At 45.7% G+C, this 17,613-nt stretch overlaps 2 long non-coding RNA genes across 3 annotated transcripts in view; one reads left to right on the top strand and one right to left on the bottom strand.

The window, feature by feature from the left end:
- The window catches only part of LOC138741805 (uncharacterized), an 84,531-nt gene extending 82,017 nt beyond the window's left edge, over window positions 1-2,514 (bottom strand). The window contains exon 1 of one of the 2 annotated variants that reach the window (XR_011343775.1): window positions 2,441-2,514. This is a non-coding gene — a long non-coding RNA (uncharacterized lncRNA). Of the gene's footprint in view, window positions 1-2,027; window positions 2,100-2,440 lie in introns of those variants that run through there. The other variant, XR_011343776.1, reaches the window with a different exon arrangement.
- LOC138741808 (uncharacterized) overlaps window positions 1-17,613 on the top strand; it is a 782,604-nt gene that overhangs the window by 221,833 nt on the left and 543,158 nt on the right. The gene's annotated exons all lie outside the window — the stretch shown is intronic.

Below are 17,613 nucleotides of genomic sequence, written 5' to 3'. Positions count from 1 at the left end.
ATACCCCTGAGTACACAGCCCAGGACATCACAGGCAAAACCCTCGCCACAAATAGAACACCTACAGCCAATGCTGCGGTTGGAGAGCAGCAGCAATCATCAAGGTTCCACACCACCCAGCACACGCTCTGTTCTCGCTGCTGCCATCAGGAATGACGTAGATGTGCCCCAAGACTCGCACCACCAGGTTCAGGAACAGCTGCTACCCCTTCACCATCAGACTCCTCAACAACAAATTCAATCAGGGACTAATTTGAGGACTCTTACTTGTGCATTTTATTGATTGTTTTAATTCTCTCGGTATTGCACAATCGGTTTGTTTTCATTCTTTATCTGTTTTCAGTTCTTAATTTATTTGCATATATATGTTGTGTACAGATTTTTTTTTGAACTACCAATAAGTGGTAATTCTGCCTGACCAGCAGAAAAAGAATCTCAGATATTATGTATATACTCTGTCAATAAATCTGAAATCTGAAGTTTGTAGATAACACAAGGATAAGTGGAGGGATGGGTAGTCTGCAGAGGAAGAGTGTAGGTGGAATGCAACATAGAGAGGTGTACATTCATTAAGTTTAGTTGAAGGAATAACAAAGTAATCTATTTTAAAAATGGGGAGAGAATTCAGAAAACAGAGCTCGAAAGGAACTTCTAAGTCCAAATGGAAGATTCCCTAAAAGTTATCTTGCAGGTTGCACCAATGGTAAGAAAGGCAAATGCAATGTTTGCATTTGAGAGGACTGGCATATGAAGGCACAGATGTAATGTTGAGGCTTCACAAGACATTGGTCATGACCACATTTGAAGAATTACAAGCAGATTTGGGCAACATATCTCAGGAAGGTAATGCTACCATTGCAGAAGGTCCAGAGGAGATTCAGGAGAATTATACCATGAATGATCTTGATTCCAATTCATGTTGTCTTCCAGTATTGTGATTCAAAATTGCAGTTGTGATCATCAAGGAGATTTTTCAATTTAAAATCACCTCTAATTTCAATACCTGGAGTAGCATATGTGTTTGAGTGTGACATCTGCTGGACCAATATTCCTGCCTAAAAAGTGTTAAGGGTTTTAAATAAGGTAAGAGCTTCAAAAGCAACACCACAATTCAAACAAGACAACTGAAGCTAAATGATGTGCAGACGACAAAAACTTAATACAAGTGGCTATCCATTTAAAATTATTTGTAGAAAACCTTTGAGCTCCATGTAGTACCAAGGCATGATTCCTCTGTTGAAGTTGAGATTTCCTGATGTTTTATAGGCTGAACTTTTCAAAGTGCTTTACTTGTGGATGCCTTAATAAGGGAAGCCAAATGAGTCCATGAGGAACCAACGAGAGCGTACGGTGAGAGAGTTAGTTAAAATACGATGGAAAGACATTCATGTATAAAATTTTGAGAGGGTTCAACAGACTGGACATAGGGGGTCATATGTTCAGGATATACATGCTATGATATTTAGCATGACATAATATATTCCTTCACTCGGAAGATTGTGGAATTCTCTACAAAAAGAGGTTGATTCAGGCTTAGATTCACTGAGAGATCAGAGTTCAAATCCCACAATAACTACATTTTTGTAATAATCACAAATTCTCTAGTTCACTTTAAAATATCCAACCGAACAAATGATGCCTTTTAGGGAAGGGAATCTAACATTGCTCATGCAAACATTTTTACATGTGAGAATCCTTGCATTTGTCTCCACAGACTGATGGGGAAATTAAGGATGGACAATCGATATTAATCTCACCAGTCATACATAAATCAAAAATATGGATTAAATATTATAATTATAGAATTGGAATACCATCTGGACATTTATATTATACACTATGAGATGAAATTCAATTTTGCTTGTGACCAATCATATCTCATTGCAAATCTGGCTATCATCAACGACTCTGGGCCTGAAACCCAAGATCCAGGTTATCGTTATAGGGCAGCCCCAATTCAAAAGGTGCAAGAAGATTTGTGCAACATCAAATAAATAACCAAGCAGAATTCCAATAATCTATACTTACCTGCACCTTTTTCATTACTGTTTAATGTTTTATAAACAATTGTAATTGATTTGCTCGGAGCTGGCAGGGAACAATGTCCAATACTTTTCAGAGCAGCCTTGAATTCAAGCAGCAATTCCACAGGCAAAAAAAAAATCATTTAAAGCACAATAGACTTAAGCAGAAAATTATTGCTGAGCTCTGGTGCAACTGCTCCAGACACCTCAGGGGGCAGGTCCAGCACCTCATGGAGCCGCTCCGGGCACCTCACGGGACAGTTTTAGCCACATCCTTGTCACCATTTTCGGTGAGCTCCGGCAGGTAAAGAAAAATGACCACTGTACCCCTGGCTATGGACATCCATGTGATATTTTAAAAATGCACATTGATTCACTACCTAACTCTTCACCCTACATCCCTCTCCACTGTTGTACCTGTCCTCTCCAATGGCATCAGAGTAGCATTTTAGCAGAACCACAGTCGACAGAAGTCACCAGTGATCTATTTGCCATAAGCAAATTAAAGCAGAAAGCTCTGGCACAATAGCAGCATTATTTATGAGAAGCGTTTTTATCAGTGGAACCAGCTTTGCCTCATATCATATTCTAATTATCGATTGTGCACACATTGAAACTCTTGCTGAAGCAATTACTGTTGAGCTGTTACTCAGCTGTATGCGACCTTCAGTGTATCTTTTCTCGAGATGCTTCCAAGGTTGGGGGTAAAATGACATTTATGAAAAACAAACATGGATTGAACATTTTGTTCTCTTACAGCTCCTGGAATTTAAGCAGATCGCCATGGTCCAACTGGTTAGTGGTAAGTATACAACTTGCAGCAAGTAAAAACACAAAATGCTGGAGAAGGTCAGCAGGTCAAACTGTGTCCTATATGTAGCGAAGGGAATGATACATAAATGATGTTTCGGGCTTGAGCCCTTCATAAAGTATGAGAAAATGCTGGCAGATGACCGAATAAAAGAGTAGGGGGGGGGGGGAGTGGTTGGGAAAGGCAGGCGATGATAGGTGGAAGAAGGAGGGTGGGGACAGCAGCAATAAGGGGGAGGAGGGATGACTAGGTGGGTGGAAGAACTGGAAAGACAGGAAAGGGGGAGGGGAAAGAAAAGGCGAGCAGGTTTAGTGGAAAGCAGTAAAGACAATATTAATGCCATGTGGCTGGAGAGGGCCCAGATGGAAAGTAAGGTTTTGTCCTCCAATTTGCTGGTGGTCTTGGGGAGATAGAACAAAAGGCCATAGACAGACATATGAGCATGGGAGTGTGACTCAGAATTGGCCACTGGGAGGTCGCTGTGGTGGTGGACGGAGTGGAGGTGCTGAGTGGTGATCTCCCAATCTCCAACCAGTCTCTCCAATGTAGAGAAGGCTACAAAGGGAGCACCGAATGCAGCAAATAAGTCCTCTGGACATACAAGTGAAGTGCTGCTTGGGGCCCCGGACCGTGGTGAAGGAGGATGTGTGGGTGCAAGTGTTGCACCTCCTGCTGGCACAGGGAAAAGTGCAATGGGTGAGGACACTAAACCTCCTCGCCTTTCCTTTCTCCTCCCCTTTCCTGTCTTTCCAGTTCTTCCACCCAGCCATCCCTCCTCCCCCTCACTACTGCTGTCCCCTCCCTCCTTTCTCCACCTATCATTTCCTGCCTTTGCCACCCCTCCCCCACACCACTCTTTTGTTTGGATGCCTGCCAGTATTTTCTCTTACCTCGACGAAGGGGTCAAGCCCAAAACATCGGTCTTTTGCTACATAAAGGACACTGTTTTAACTACTGAGTTTCTCCAGTATTTTGTGTTTTTACTTCAACCACAGTGTTACAGATTTTTGTGATTTACTTATAACTTGTAGCAAGCTGGTCCTTTCACAAACAAGCTATTCCTAAATGCTTAGGAACAAAGGCAGAGAAAGTAATAAATCAGACAAAAGGAGAAAACAGAGTTTGGAAGAGATTCTTCATTTCAAATTGATGGTTTGGCTCCGCAACACAGCAAAACCCATTGGATGATTTCAGATTTATTGTCAGAGTGGAGGTGGGGAGGACGTGGACATGTCCTCGGCCCTGGGCAAAGGAGCTTTTAGGTGGAGTGCAGTGTGCGCAGTACTGGCCCCACCCTTTACACCCATGGTTCGTGTGCCATGGCCGAGCGAACTGGGACATGGCAGCGAGGTCCTTGGGTTGTAGGTTTTATATCGGAGTGGCCTTCTCCTATGCAGGTTTCTTACCCGGGCTGGAGGGGACTGCCTCCCCTCCTAGGTCGGACCATACCTGGTTGCAATCCAACCTGTTGGCTTCCGCCTGCTTCTCGAGGCCTCCACCTGCTTCACTCTGCTGAGGCCGGGGCCATCGCCTCCCCCTCGTTTATGCCCGGATCGGGGCCTCTGCCTGCCTCACTCTACCGAGGCTGGGGTCGCTGCCTCCCCCTCACTTTTGCCCGGATGGGGGCCGCCGCCACCTACCTTCTGCTCAGACTGGGGCCGGGGCCGCCACCGCCTACCCTATGCCCGGACCGGGGCCGGGGCCGCCGCTGCCTTCCCTGTGCCCGGACCGGGGCACATAACATACATAAAACCCTGAGATTCTTTTACCTGTGGCAAAAATACCACCTTTGTACAGTGCAAAAAAAAACTGTACTTAGCGTATACATGTAAATAAATAAATAAATAAATGTAAACAAACTGACTGTGCAATACAGAGAGGATATTAAAAAAAGTTTTGATAAAGTGCACAAGTAAGAGTCCTTAAATAAGTCCCTAATTGAGTTTGTTGTTGAGGAGTCTGATAGTGGAGGGGGAGCAGCTGTTTTTCTGCTAGGTGTAGATCCTTGATAATTGCTACTGCTCTCTGATGGCAGCTTTCCGTGTAGATGCCCCAATGTGCTTATGTCAAAGTAAGATTAACATTACTACACTGGAGAGGGTGCAGAGGTGATTTAGTGGGATGTCACCTTTGATGGAGGATTTCAGTAATGAGAGACTGACTAGGCTGAGTTTGTTCTTCTTGGAGTGCGGGAGGCAAGGGAATAACGACAGATGTGTACAAGATTGTAAGGGACATGGATAGAGTATATAGTTGGAAGCATTTCCTTCAAGCAGGTTGACCGTAAGAGGTAAAAGGACTGGAAAGGATCTGAGGAACATCTTTATCACTCAGAGTGTGGCTGCAATCTGGAAAGCGCTGCATAAGAAAGTCTTGCAGTCAGATGGTATTTCAAACACTTATTATTGAGAAGAGCACTTGAATCTCTAATGCTCAGAAAATTACAAACCCAAAATGTCGGTATATGGGATTATTATATATTGTCACTGGATGGACATGGTGGTTCCAAGGCCCTGTTTAGGTGCCATTCAATTCTATGATAGGCAAGGCTCAGTAGATGCAAGGCTCAGTAGATGCAAGTCTCAGTAGATGCAGCATGCTACGTTTGAAATGCCAATGGCAGCAATAAAAAGACATACCTTTCAAAAACATCATCACGCTCTATTTGATGAGCTTCATTAAAACCAAGGCAATATGGCCACTAATTCAAACACAGTGAGCTCCCACCGCCAGCAAAGTGGTAACATTCATCGCCTCTCCTTTTTACAGTGTTATGGAACAAGTATTAACAACTAATACACTGAGGATAACTTTTTTGAAAGAAATTCCTGGGCATTTTCATATCCTGACAGATTGTGGTACTAGGTCTAACACAGTGGTTCTCAACCTTTTTCTTTCCACTCACATACCACTTTAACCGATTTACCCTATGTCATAGGTGCTCTGTGATTAGTAAGGAATTGTTTAAGGTGGTATGTGGGTGGAAAGAAAAAGTTTGAAAACTACTCTTTTAATTGAACCTAATTGACTCGTTATGTCCACAGTTTCATAACTCCAAAGGAAATGGGCTAATGACAATTTTTCTTAAGCAAAATATTTCAGTAAGAATTGGGTCTAGGCCAGTGATTTTCAACCTTCCCTTCCTACTCACATACCACCTTACTAATCACAGAGCACCCATGGCATAGGGATTACTTAAAGTGGTATGCGAGTGGAAAGGAAAAGGTTGAGAACCACTGATCGGACAGCTCTCCCAATAGATAGCATTTTGGAAATGCATTCCAATGAGAATCACTGAAGGAAAACAGGAATGTGGGCCAATTGTTTTCATCCAGAAACTGGAATAACTCGTGCAAAGTCTAATTGTTATGGCTATAGCCAGATAGCCCATGGCCCAAGAGTAATATTTGAGTTAGCTTTTATTTAATTTTTATTAATTGATAGAAATAGCTTAACTTGAAGTTGTCATGTACATTTACAGTCATGAGAAATATCTATGTACCACCCTTTACAGCTTGAATCTTCATGGTCAGTATGTCCCATTTTCACCATAGCCAGTGAATTCATTTACTTATCCTTCATGAAGACTTAGCGCAGGTACATTAAATATCTAGGAAGAGTGCAAAACCTTTGCTTCATCTTTCCTCTTCCTTTCGAAGATGTGAACTTGAACACGGTCATATATGGGTTTAGAATTAAGCTTTACCCATCACAAAATCCATCCCTGTTGCTTAACAACAGCCCTCCCTCATGGATTATGTTCCTTTTCTTATCTCTGACCTTATTTTTTGATTTGACCATTCCATGCTACCCCGCTTGACCTCTGACATTTATCTTTTCAAAAACTAGTAATGTAATAAAAAAGAGAATTTTCAAAGCAAGTTTTACAGCATGGTCCTTTTCCATGGTAATCAGATTCCTGATCTCACTGCTCCCATTTATTGCAGATGAGCCAGTTATATAATCCCTTAAGCAATTTTCCCAAATGTAATTAACATTAAAAAGAATGTTTCAGAGCACCTACAAGTGGAAGAAATGGGACTAGAGTATGAAATGGATGATTATAGCAGAAGGAAAATGAATTCCCTCAACAGGCCAAAAGTATTGTTATTTATTGTGATATTGCTCCTAGAACGCTTCCACCAGCGTTGTCTCCGCTCCATCCTCAACATCCATTGGAGCGCTCACACCCCTAACGTCGAGGTACTCGAGATGGCAGAGGTCGACAGCATCGAGTCCACGCTGCTGAAGATCCAGCTGCGCTGGATGGGTCACGTCTCCAGAATGGAGGACCATCGCCTTCCCAAGATCGTATTATATGGCGAGCTCTCCACTGGCCACCGTGACAGAGGTGCACCAAAGAAAAGGTACAAGGACTGCCTAAAGAAATCTCTTGGTGCCTGCCACATTGACCACCGCCAGTGGGCTGATAACGCCTCAAACCGTGCATCTTGGCGCCTCACAGTTTGGCGGGCAGCAGCCTCCTTTGAAGAAGACCGCAGAGCCCACCTCACTGACAAAAGGCAAAGGAGGAAAAACCCAACACCCAACCCCAACCAACCAATTTTCCCTTGCAACCGCTGCAATCGTGTCTGCCTGTCCCGCATCGGACTGGTCAGCCACAAACGAGCCTGCAGCTGACGTGGACTTTTTACCCCCTCCATAAATCTTCGTCCGCGAAGCCAAGCCAAAGAAGAACCTATATTTGCACATACAAAGTAAAATTCATGTTGAAAAGTGCAATCTGTCCCTAGATAAGGAGCACCTTCTAAATCTTGATCTATTAAAGATGGAGTGGCTGCCCAAGAGTAATAAAGCAAAGTGAGTGTTTTGCTTTACAAGAGAAAATAACCAGGTCAGCAATAAAATTCAGCTCAGAAAATCTCTCCTTAATTAAAGTATCTTAAATTAGCAGATGTGTTGTAAACTTACTATAAAAGAGTTACTTCCTGCACAAAGCCTAAGAGTCCACTACAGTAGAGTGGTGTTTAAAACACTGGGCTTCGATGGTGTGGTGGTACACCACTGGCCTACTGCAGGGGGCAACCTCTGTACCTGCAGGAGTGTAAGGGGACAGAACAACACCTGCCTGTCTGTCAATCAGTCGGCCTGAATGGATCAAGTCCCACCCGGTCGGGTGTCAATCACCTTACAGGATATAAGCCTGCGCTGGCCTCCAGAGGCCTCATTCAGAGTTGCTGCAGCCACAGCCAGTCTGGCTCTGTGGCAGTCTGTGTGGATTAAAGCCTGCTGTACCAACTTTATCTTTATGTGTGTCTGATTCTGGCTAACAGTGCACCACAATTTAATCCACAAAATTTTCCCACGGCGGCTATGGAAAATCTCCTGTGCGCAGGGAGCCTCGAGTCGACCCATGCCACTCGGAAGCCCAGACATGCCTCAAGATCTGGCAGCACGCGGTCGAGGAAATCACCAAGGCACTCAAGGGTGACATCCTGGACTCCGATCGGAAGAGGTTGGTCCTACTCCGGTCAAAGCTGGGTCCCTGCGCCTTCCAGGTAACCAAAGGCTGCTCCACATACAAGAGCACAATGGACACTCTAGAGAATTTGTACAAGCCCCCCCATGAATGCAGTCTGTGCAAGTACCTCCTCAACACTCAAGTCCAGCAACCCGGGGAGGCGGCTGAGTCTTACCTGGGACACTTGTGAGAGTTTTCCCGACTGTGTCTGGCTGAACCCAGGGTAGATATAGAGGAAGTTGAGAGGCTGATCCGGGACGCCTTCATCCGAGGGCTATGCTCGAGGTCCATCTGGCAGGAGCTGCTGGAAGACAATATCTATGCCCTAACCAGGACTGTGGAAGTGGTCCAAACCCTGGAAACAGCAGCCCTGCACATTGAAGCCTTTGATTCCAGGTTCCCCCAGACTCCCTCATGGCCCTCTCACACTGCAGCTGCAGCCCCAGGCCGAGCTGGGGAGGAGAATGTCGATGCGGCAGGTGCCCGGTGCCCTTGTAAGTATTGTGGGTCCTGGTGTGGGTCAGATCAACGATCATGCCAAAACTGCCCAGCTAGGAACCAGTATTGTTCCCGATGCAGCAAGAAAGGCCACTTGCAAAAGTGTGCCTCTCTAAACCTGCCTGCAGCTCAGTGGCCCTCTATGGCCTACCCACCTCCCCCGCGGACCCACCCACATCCCCCGCGGACCCACCCACGTGCACATGCCGGGCAGTCCCATTGTCCCCGTGATGACATCCCCCTTCCTCGACTTCGACCGTACAACATCCGGCCCCGCCAGCGACTGTCACAGCGTGTGAATCACAGCGATGTCACTTCCGGCTCATGGTGTGATGTCATTTCTGCCTGACGTAATGACGACACTGACGTTGGCCATGATGATGTCACTTCCCTCGGCGCAGCAGACATGGCTGGGGAAGGAGGCCAGCCATGCAGCAGCCCCCCCAAGTGCCGTCGCCATCTTGGGCCAGGCAGCATCTGACACAGAGGGCCCTTGATGACATTCAGAATATTGTGGTCAACACGGGTGATGATCAGGCCGCCCGAACGACGCTCCTCACGCCTCCGGAGGGCATCGGCTACCGCATGCTGCACCTCACAACCGATGTCAACATGGTCAACACGGGTGATGACCAGGCCACCCTATCGACATTCCCCACCCCTCCAGATAGCGATGACTCCAACTCCGAGATGGTCCTGGCCACTACCACGCTGACCAGGGACATCCTCCATGACTTCGGGCACTCGATGATGGACTTGGGAGTAAACGGGCAGGTAACAAAGTGCCTGTTGGACAGTGGAAACACTGAGAGCTTCATTCACCTGAGCATGGCCCACTCCCTAAGGTTAAAAATACACCCCACCACCTGCTCGATCGCCCTCACCGTCAAGGATAAGACTGTTGGTACCCTCGGGTGCTGCTCGGTCGATATAACTGTGGGAGGGGAGATTTACACAGGATTCAGGGTCCTGGTCATGCCCAAACTCTGTGCACCACTCCTCCTGGGTCTGGATTTCCAGTGCCACCTGCAGAGTGTCACCCTAGGCTTCGGGGGGCCCCAACCTCCACTCACATTGCACAGCACAGACGCGGCCAACCTGCGGCCTCTCCATATTGCGCATCACCCCACCAGCGCTCTTTCCACATCTTGCACTAGGCTGCAAGCCGATCGTCGCCAGACGAAGACGCTATTGTGCTGCAGACAGGGACTTCATCAAGGCGGAGGTGCGGCGACTCGTGGTGGAAGGCGTCATAGAGCCCAGTAACGGCCCTTGGAGATCCCAAGTCCTGGTGGTCAAAGGGGGAAGTAAGCCGAGGATGGTTGTGGATTACAGCCAGATCATTAATCGGTACACCCAGCTGGATGCCTACCCCCTGCCGAGGATCGCCAACATGGTCAATGAGATAGCCCGCTATCGGGTTTTCTCCATGATTGACCTGAAGTTGGAGTATCACCAAATCCCTATCCACCCGAAGGACAAGTCCTACACCACCTTTGAGGTGGACGGGCTCCTGTACCAGTTCCGCTGGGTTCCTTTTGGGGTCACAAACTTGGGGTTTCTGTCTTTCAGCAGGAAATGGAGCGCATGGTAGACTGGCACAAGCTGAAGGCGACATTCCCATATCTGGATAACGTCACTATCTGCAGCCATGACCAGCAAGACCACAATGCTAACCTGGAAAAATTACTCCAGTCGTCTGGGGAGCTGAACCTCACTTACAAGAAGTGTGTGTTCAGCACCACCCGCCTCGCCATCCTGGGGTACATCATTGCCCATGAAGTCATCGGCCCAGATCCACAAAGGATGCGCCCATTAATGGAGTTACCCCTCTCCCCCCATGCTAAAGGCCCTCCGCAGGTGCCTGGGCCTGTTCTCTTATTACTCACAGGGGGTCCCTCATTTTTCAGACAAGGTCCGCCCACTGGCCCAAGCCACAACTTTTCCCCTCCCACCCGAGGTACAGGCAGCCTTCACCAGCATCAGGCAAGACATCGCGGACGCCACGATGCAGGCTGTGGATGAGGCTCCCCCTTCCAGATGGAGAGCAATACCTCCGAGGTGGTCCTCGCTGCTACCTTCAATCGGTGGGGGGGGGGGCGCCTCATCGCCTTCTTCTCCAGGACCCTCCACAGTTCCGAGCTAGGGCACTCCACCATTGAAAAGGAAACCCAGGTGATTGTGCAAGCAGTCCGCCACTGGCACCACTACCTGGCCGGCAGGAGATTCACACTCCTCACAGACCTGCGGGCCGTGGCATTCATGTTTAACACTACCCACAAGTGCAAGATCAAGAACGACGATATCCTGCGCTGGAGAGTTGAGTTGGCAACCTACAGCTACAACATCCAGTACCGCCCCTGGAAGTTTAACGACTCCCCTGATGCCCTCTCTCGCACCTGCATGTCTATGCATGATGACAGGTTGCAGGCATTGCATGAGTCCCTCTGCCATCTGGGTGTCACCCGCTTGTACTGTTTCATTAAGTCCTGAAACCTGCTGTACACCATCAGGGACGTCAGGGACATGACAGAGGCCTGTCGGGTCTGAGCGGAGTGTCACCTAGGCCCACGTTGTAAAGGCTACTCGGCCTTTTGAGCATCTCAGCATGGACTTTAAAGCACCTCTGCCTTCCATGAACTGAAACGTCTATTTCCTCACGGTAGTGGACGAGTACTCACACTTCCCTTTTGCCATCCCTTGTCCGGAAACCTGCACGGCCACCGTCATCAGGGCCTTGGGGCAGATTTTCACCATGTTTGTCTACCCTGCCTTCATCCACAGCGACTGGGGGTCTAGTTTCATGAGCGACAAGCTGCGCCAGTACCTGATGGCGAGGGGCATCGCAACCAGTTGCATGACAAGCTATAACCTGAGAGGCAATGGGCAAGTGGAACATGAGAATGGGGTGGTCTGGAAGGCAGTCCTCCTGGCTCTTAGCTTAAAAGGGTGGGCCGTTAAGTACTGCCAGGATGCCTTGCCTGAGGCGCTCCATGCCATGCTGTGCACGGCTACCAACGAGACCATCATTCTCATTCCCCAGGAGGTCGGTGACTGGAATGTCATTCCCAGCATGGCTCAACCGTGAATGGTGCTTCTGCGTAAGCATGTACGGACACACAAGGCTGAAGCCCTGGTCGAGCAGGTTTTCCTCCTTCATGCAAACCATAACCACGCTTACGTTAGGTTCGGCAGTGGCAGGGAGGACACCGTCTCAACCAGGGACCTGGCACCAGCAGGAGCACCCACCACATCACACCACCCTCCAAGCCAGGATGACGCTGACCGGGCATACATCCCCGTCCCCAGGCAGCTATGGGGCACGCAGGGCCTCCTTGACCACCAGGGACCTGTTTCAGCCTTAGGAGACGAACCCGCCTCCCCACCCATCCAATACAACCCATATACGTCGATCCCGGCCCCTCTGGCCACCCCTCCGTGCGGCACCACACCAGCCACACTCATCCCTGCCGCCAGCACCCCCACTTCCCCTCTGACCAGTGACCAGGATCCAGTCCTACGACAGACACAGCAACCACGGAGGCCGCCGAGTCGTCTCAACCTGTAAATATTGTATGTACATAGTGGGTCCGATTCCTTGTTACTGCCCCCGCCCCCCCGGGACAATTTTAAAGAAGGGGGTGAATGTGGTGGTACACCATCGGCCTACTGCAGGGGAAAACCTCTGTACCAGCAGGAGTGTAAGGGGACAGGACTACACCTGGTCAGCTGTCAATCAGTCAGCCTGAATGGATCAAGCCCCACGCATTCGGGTGTCAATCACCCTCTGGGATATAAGCCTGCGCCGGCTTCCCGAGGCCTCACTTAGAGTTGTTGCAGCCACAGCCAGCCTGGCTCTGTGGAAGTCTTTGTGGATTAAAGCCTGTTGTACAGTCTTCATCTTTGTGTGTGTCTGATTCTGGCTAACAGCGCACCATAGAGGGATGAAGAAGGCTATAGAGAAGGCCACCAGGAGTATTGGTTTTGGCGGCCTTTTGCTGGGGTGAAAAGTTGAGATAGTTTCCAGACCAGTCAAGCCAAAAGCTGAAATGAGGTCATGATTTTGCTGAAGGGGGTTTGACCAAAAATGTTAACAATTCCTTACCCACCCCCCCACCTTCCCACCACCCCCACCTACCCCCCCCCCCCCACCCGCACACATACACACACACACACAGATGCTGCTCAATCTGCTAAGTTCCTCCAGCCTTTTGTTTCCTACACCTCAAGGAACATTGTTTCCCCATTTGAACAGCGGCAGTGGGAATGTTTGTACATTCATCCCACACTTCAATCCCCCATTAGACTGACATCGAAAAAAAATGTATAGCTTATTTTCTGAGCGATTAAGAGTTGAATTTTAATGATTGTGCTTTGCAGTTTAGCTAGACTGCAAAATGTTGAGCTGTTTTTAATACCAGTCATAAATTTGACAGTCTTCATTTAAAGGGTGGGGAATGACACTTTATGGCTCAGAAACACCATCACTGACGCACATTAATCAATTAATGGAACCATTCACCATTCATTATTACTCAATACTGCACAAGATTCATCCCCTCAGTTACTTCCCTCATTAAACTGCCATTCAGGGCGAGCAATGATAAATCATATTCCTTTTTCATGCTTCATTCTAGACCCAATGATATAAGGTGGGTTTTACTAAATGGTGTGCACTCCGATGCTTTTCCCATTAAAAATCACATTCTGAGAAAGATTCAGTGAACTCCAGCCTCTCTGCCACAGCATCCTGATCAAATGAAGGAAAAATATATTCTCATTCATTTAAAAGGGAAAAGGATATGTTTATTGGACTAAATAGAAATGTAGAAAGCTGTTTGCAGTGCCAGAATATTCTGTCCAATTGATTTCTGTTTCAAGTGGAGGAAAGGATAATTTTTGACAAGAATTTTTCAAGGGAGCCTTATGATTAATTATATGAAAACATCTTTCCCTTTTTCATCTCTAAAAAAACTTCTAAATCTATCCTTAGCACTGCAAGAGAATTCTCATTCCTATTATTGACATATTGGCTGAAATCCTTAAAAATCATTATGGATTTGTACACCATTTATATAAACCTATTCTTATACTGCTCTTTTTAACTGGATCCTATTAAAAAAAGGCTAATCTACACTATTGTAACAGCACATTTTTTTTCTTGCGCAACATAATCTGTGAATATTTATTAACTATCCATCATTTGCACTTATTATCTCTCAAACTTAATTTAGTTTTTTTCCTTTATGAAGCACCTGTTTGGCTGCAGCCAGCAAGAATTTGAGTTTATGTACAAATTACACAATATATATGGCCATGAACACATTTTTGCTGCGATAACAAGAATATGCAGTGCAGTTCAAGTCCAAGATTCAAGATTCTGGTTATTGGTATGTGCACAAAAACACTCAAACTTCTTTTATCCTTTGCTTGCTCCAGAAGGTCACACTAAGAATTGCCACTCAATCCAGCATCATTACCTGGACAAGAAAAGAGTCCCTTCAAAGACATTGAGTATCTATGAATCCCATCACCTCTTCTGAAGTTATTGCCTTCTGCACCCCATAACTTCAAAAGCTGATCCTGTCCAGCGATGAACCTGAGCTTCAGGCATCCAATTCTTGAACACCTGATGTACATTTTGTTCCATTAACCCACAACATAAGAATCCACAGTATACCCTGCTAATTGCTACAAAATACTAAAATGTACGCCTGCCTTTACAAAACTTTGAAATGCAATCTTTGTGCTGTTGAAGCTTCACCGAATTGCAGTATATTACCAGTTTCTAATCCACCCTGTCGTGTATGCACTCATACAATTAAGACTATGAGACGTAATGCTTTCTCAACCTTTACTTCTATTAGACACGGCTACTGACACACAGGGTTATATATACGGAAGGGTGACATCATGATGTGGGCGTCATGATGTCCAGCAGAGAGCGGGCTTATACCCAACACACCCAACAGCAATAATGCCTGCTCATACCTTTCTACCTGCAAAATTAAATTAGATTTTTGTCATCCAACATATAATTAGGTCTTCTGATTTCCCGTAATGGACTAGGCTCCAATTAAGCTTTCCCGGTTGAAATGAAATGAATTTGCCACAACATCTGCAAATGTTTGCCTTTGGCTTGAGCCAGGTGACTGGTTTCTTGGGAACTCACATCTTTTAAAAAAAAGTTTGACACGACATTGCTAACCACAATCTGCTGGAGGAACTCAGTATCAGTAGGGGATAATGAATGCTCAACATTCTTGGCTTTGTTGAAATTGGTGCTAATGCTGCTCGACCCACTTAGTTGCCTCAGCAGATTGTGCCTGGCTTCAGATACCAGCATCTGCAGTCTCCTGTGTGTCTCCAGTTGATGTGACATTGACCTCATCGCCAAGATTCAAGAGCTAAATAAATATCTTCAGCCACAAAGAATGGACAGTAAACAAATAAAGCAAACTGTCTTAGAATATGAAGAGCGGCATCAACATCAGAGAATGTTTCTTCACCATCCAGACAATATCAGTCTCCTTGATAATGTAGGAGAATCTGAGCTGTTCACATATGGATATATGATGTGAAATTCAGCCTGGGAAGTGGTAGTAAATACTTTGCATGGGATGCTAATAAATCAGAAAGGATACAGAAGATATTTAACAGTATGTCACCAGTGTTGGAGGGCTTGAGTACAGGGAGAGGCTGTATGGGTTGGATCTTTATTCACTGGAGCATAGGAGTCTAAAAAGTGACCTTATAGCAGCATTTAAGACCATGAGAAGGATGGAAAAAAGTGATTGCAGTCTTCCACTCCCCCCCCCCCCCCACAATAGATGATTTCAGAACTAGAGAGCATAGGATTAAGGTGAAAGAAGAGAGATTTAGAAGGGATTTAAAGAGGAACTTTCTCACTTACAGGATAGTGGTTATTGGAACAGGCTATCAAGGAAAGATAGTGAAACGGGTACAATAATGACTTGCAAAAGCCATTTGGACCATTATATATTGATAGGAAGCGTTTAGAAGGCTATTGACCAAATGCAGGCAACTGGGACTTGCTCAGAATGGACAAGTTGAGCTGAAGGGCCCTTTTCAAACTCTGTGACTCACCCATGTACTGCTGCCTCAAAAATGGACTGCAGAACTTGTGGGCAAATAAGCTCTGATAGCTGAGCAGTGCAGTTGAATGGGACCAGTGCAGTTCTCTTTAGGTTACACAGAGAATAAATCCCTCTCTGATCATCAGAAATGGCATTATGACATTAGAATGGGCTGCCATGACATGAGGGAAAAATAGGGGCGCGCGCGCGTGTGTGTGTGTGTGTGTGTGTGTGTGTGTGTGTGTGTGTGTGTGTGTGTGTGTGTGTGTGTGTGTGTGTGTGTGTGTGTGTGTGTGTGTGTGTGTGTGTGTGTGTGTGTGTGTGTGTGTGTGCGTGCGTGCGTGTTCCACCATGTGGTTGTTTGCTCTAAGAGAGTCCAATGTCATAAACTATCAGGTGACTCCATGAGATATGGGATGACCAATGAAGCAGCGATCACTTTGACAGCTCAATATAATTTGTACCATGCCGCAGAGAGTAAAGGAACCTCCAGAAATACACTTAATGCTGTCCATGGTAGATGCTGCCTTCAGGATATCGACACCTGGTAACTGAAATAAAAGCAAAAAAATGTAGGAAACACTCTGCAGATCAGGCAGCATCCATTGAAAGAGAAACTGAGTTAACATCCAATGAAGGTGACTCATTGCATCTCATCTGCTGAGTGTTTTCAACATATTCAGTTTTAATTCTGCCCTGAGTGTTTCTCCTGGCAAGATCAATTCACCTTGTGCATATCGATTAAATCTAGGCTGTTTTCTATCACTACATAGGGAATTTAGACCCTGAGAAAAAAATATATTTCTTTAAATTAGTGCTTCCATTAAAGAGCCTTCCACAAATTGTAACAAAGGAAAGGAAGAATTCATATTATGTTTAATGCCTTATTGGATCTCAGGATGTATTCTAAAATGCTTCACAGGCAATGAATGTATTGATGTATTTATTGAGTGTAAATCACAGAGGACGTGCTGACCTGCAGATCCGAACCATTTCCATCATATTTTACTTGTGGCATTTGCATTAATTTGGAGCATCTAATCTTATACACAACACTAAATCCGATGATTGGAAAAAGCCATTGAAAATGTTCTGTTATTTTATAATATCCATCAATTGTTATATTTCTTATACCAGCTACTGTTTTTCCATTCTAATTTAGTTACAGCTTGTCAGCTCATAGAAGGCCATGGATTCAAACCCCAGTCCAGGATATGAGTTCCCCAATTCAAGTGATATTTTGAGTGTTCATGGATTTCATGAGACCTAATAGAGGGGAGGGAGGGGTGTCAGGCCAACAACTAGCTGTCAATCAACACTCACATCAAAATACTCACTGATAAATTACTGAACCATGTAAATGTCAGACAATGTCAAGGTTATTATACCTTCCAACAGTGGAAGCATTGCATACCATTATAAGGAGTAGGATATATTTATAGCATGTATATTTACTTGGGGAAATAATGACATAACAGTTATGAGAAAAATATAAAAATAAGGAGTGAATATGTGACTAATAACAGAATTAAATTATATTAGTGCACACTGATTCAATATTCCTCATCATTTAACTTATGTTAACTGAAGACCATTTTAAAAATTGCTCTCAAGTAATGCATAACATTGGCATAACTGCACTTGAGAAGCAATGATGTTCTTGCTGATTGTTCAATAAAAATGATGGGAATTGTTTGGTGTT

Source organism: Narcine bancroftii, chromosome 8, assembly GCF_036971445.1.
Source record: "Narcine bancroftii isolate sNarBan1 chromosome 8, sNarBan1.hap1, whole genome shotgun sequence".
In the NCBI taxonomy this organism is placed as follows: domain Eukaryota; kingdom Metazoa; phylum Chordata; class Chondrichthyes; order Torpediniformes; family Narcinidae; genus Narcine; species Narcine bancroftii.
The sequence above is the reverse complement of the archived record's forward strand: the minus strand, read 5'-3'. Positions and strand labels throughout refer to the sequence as shown.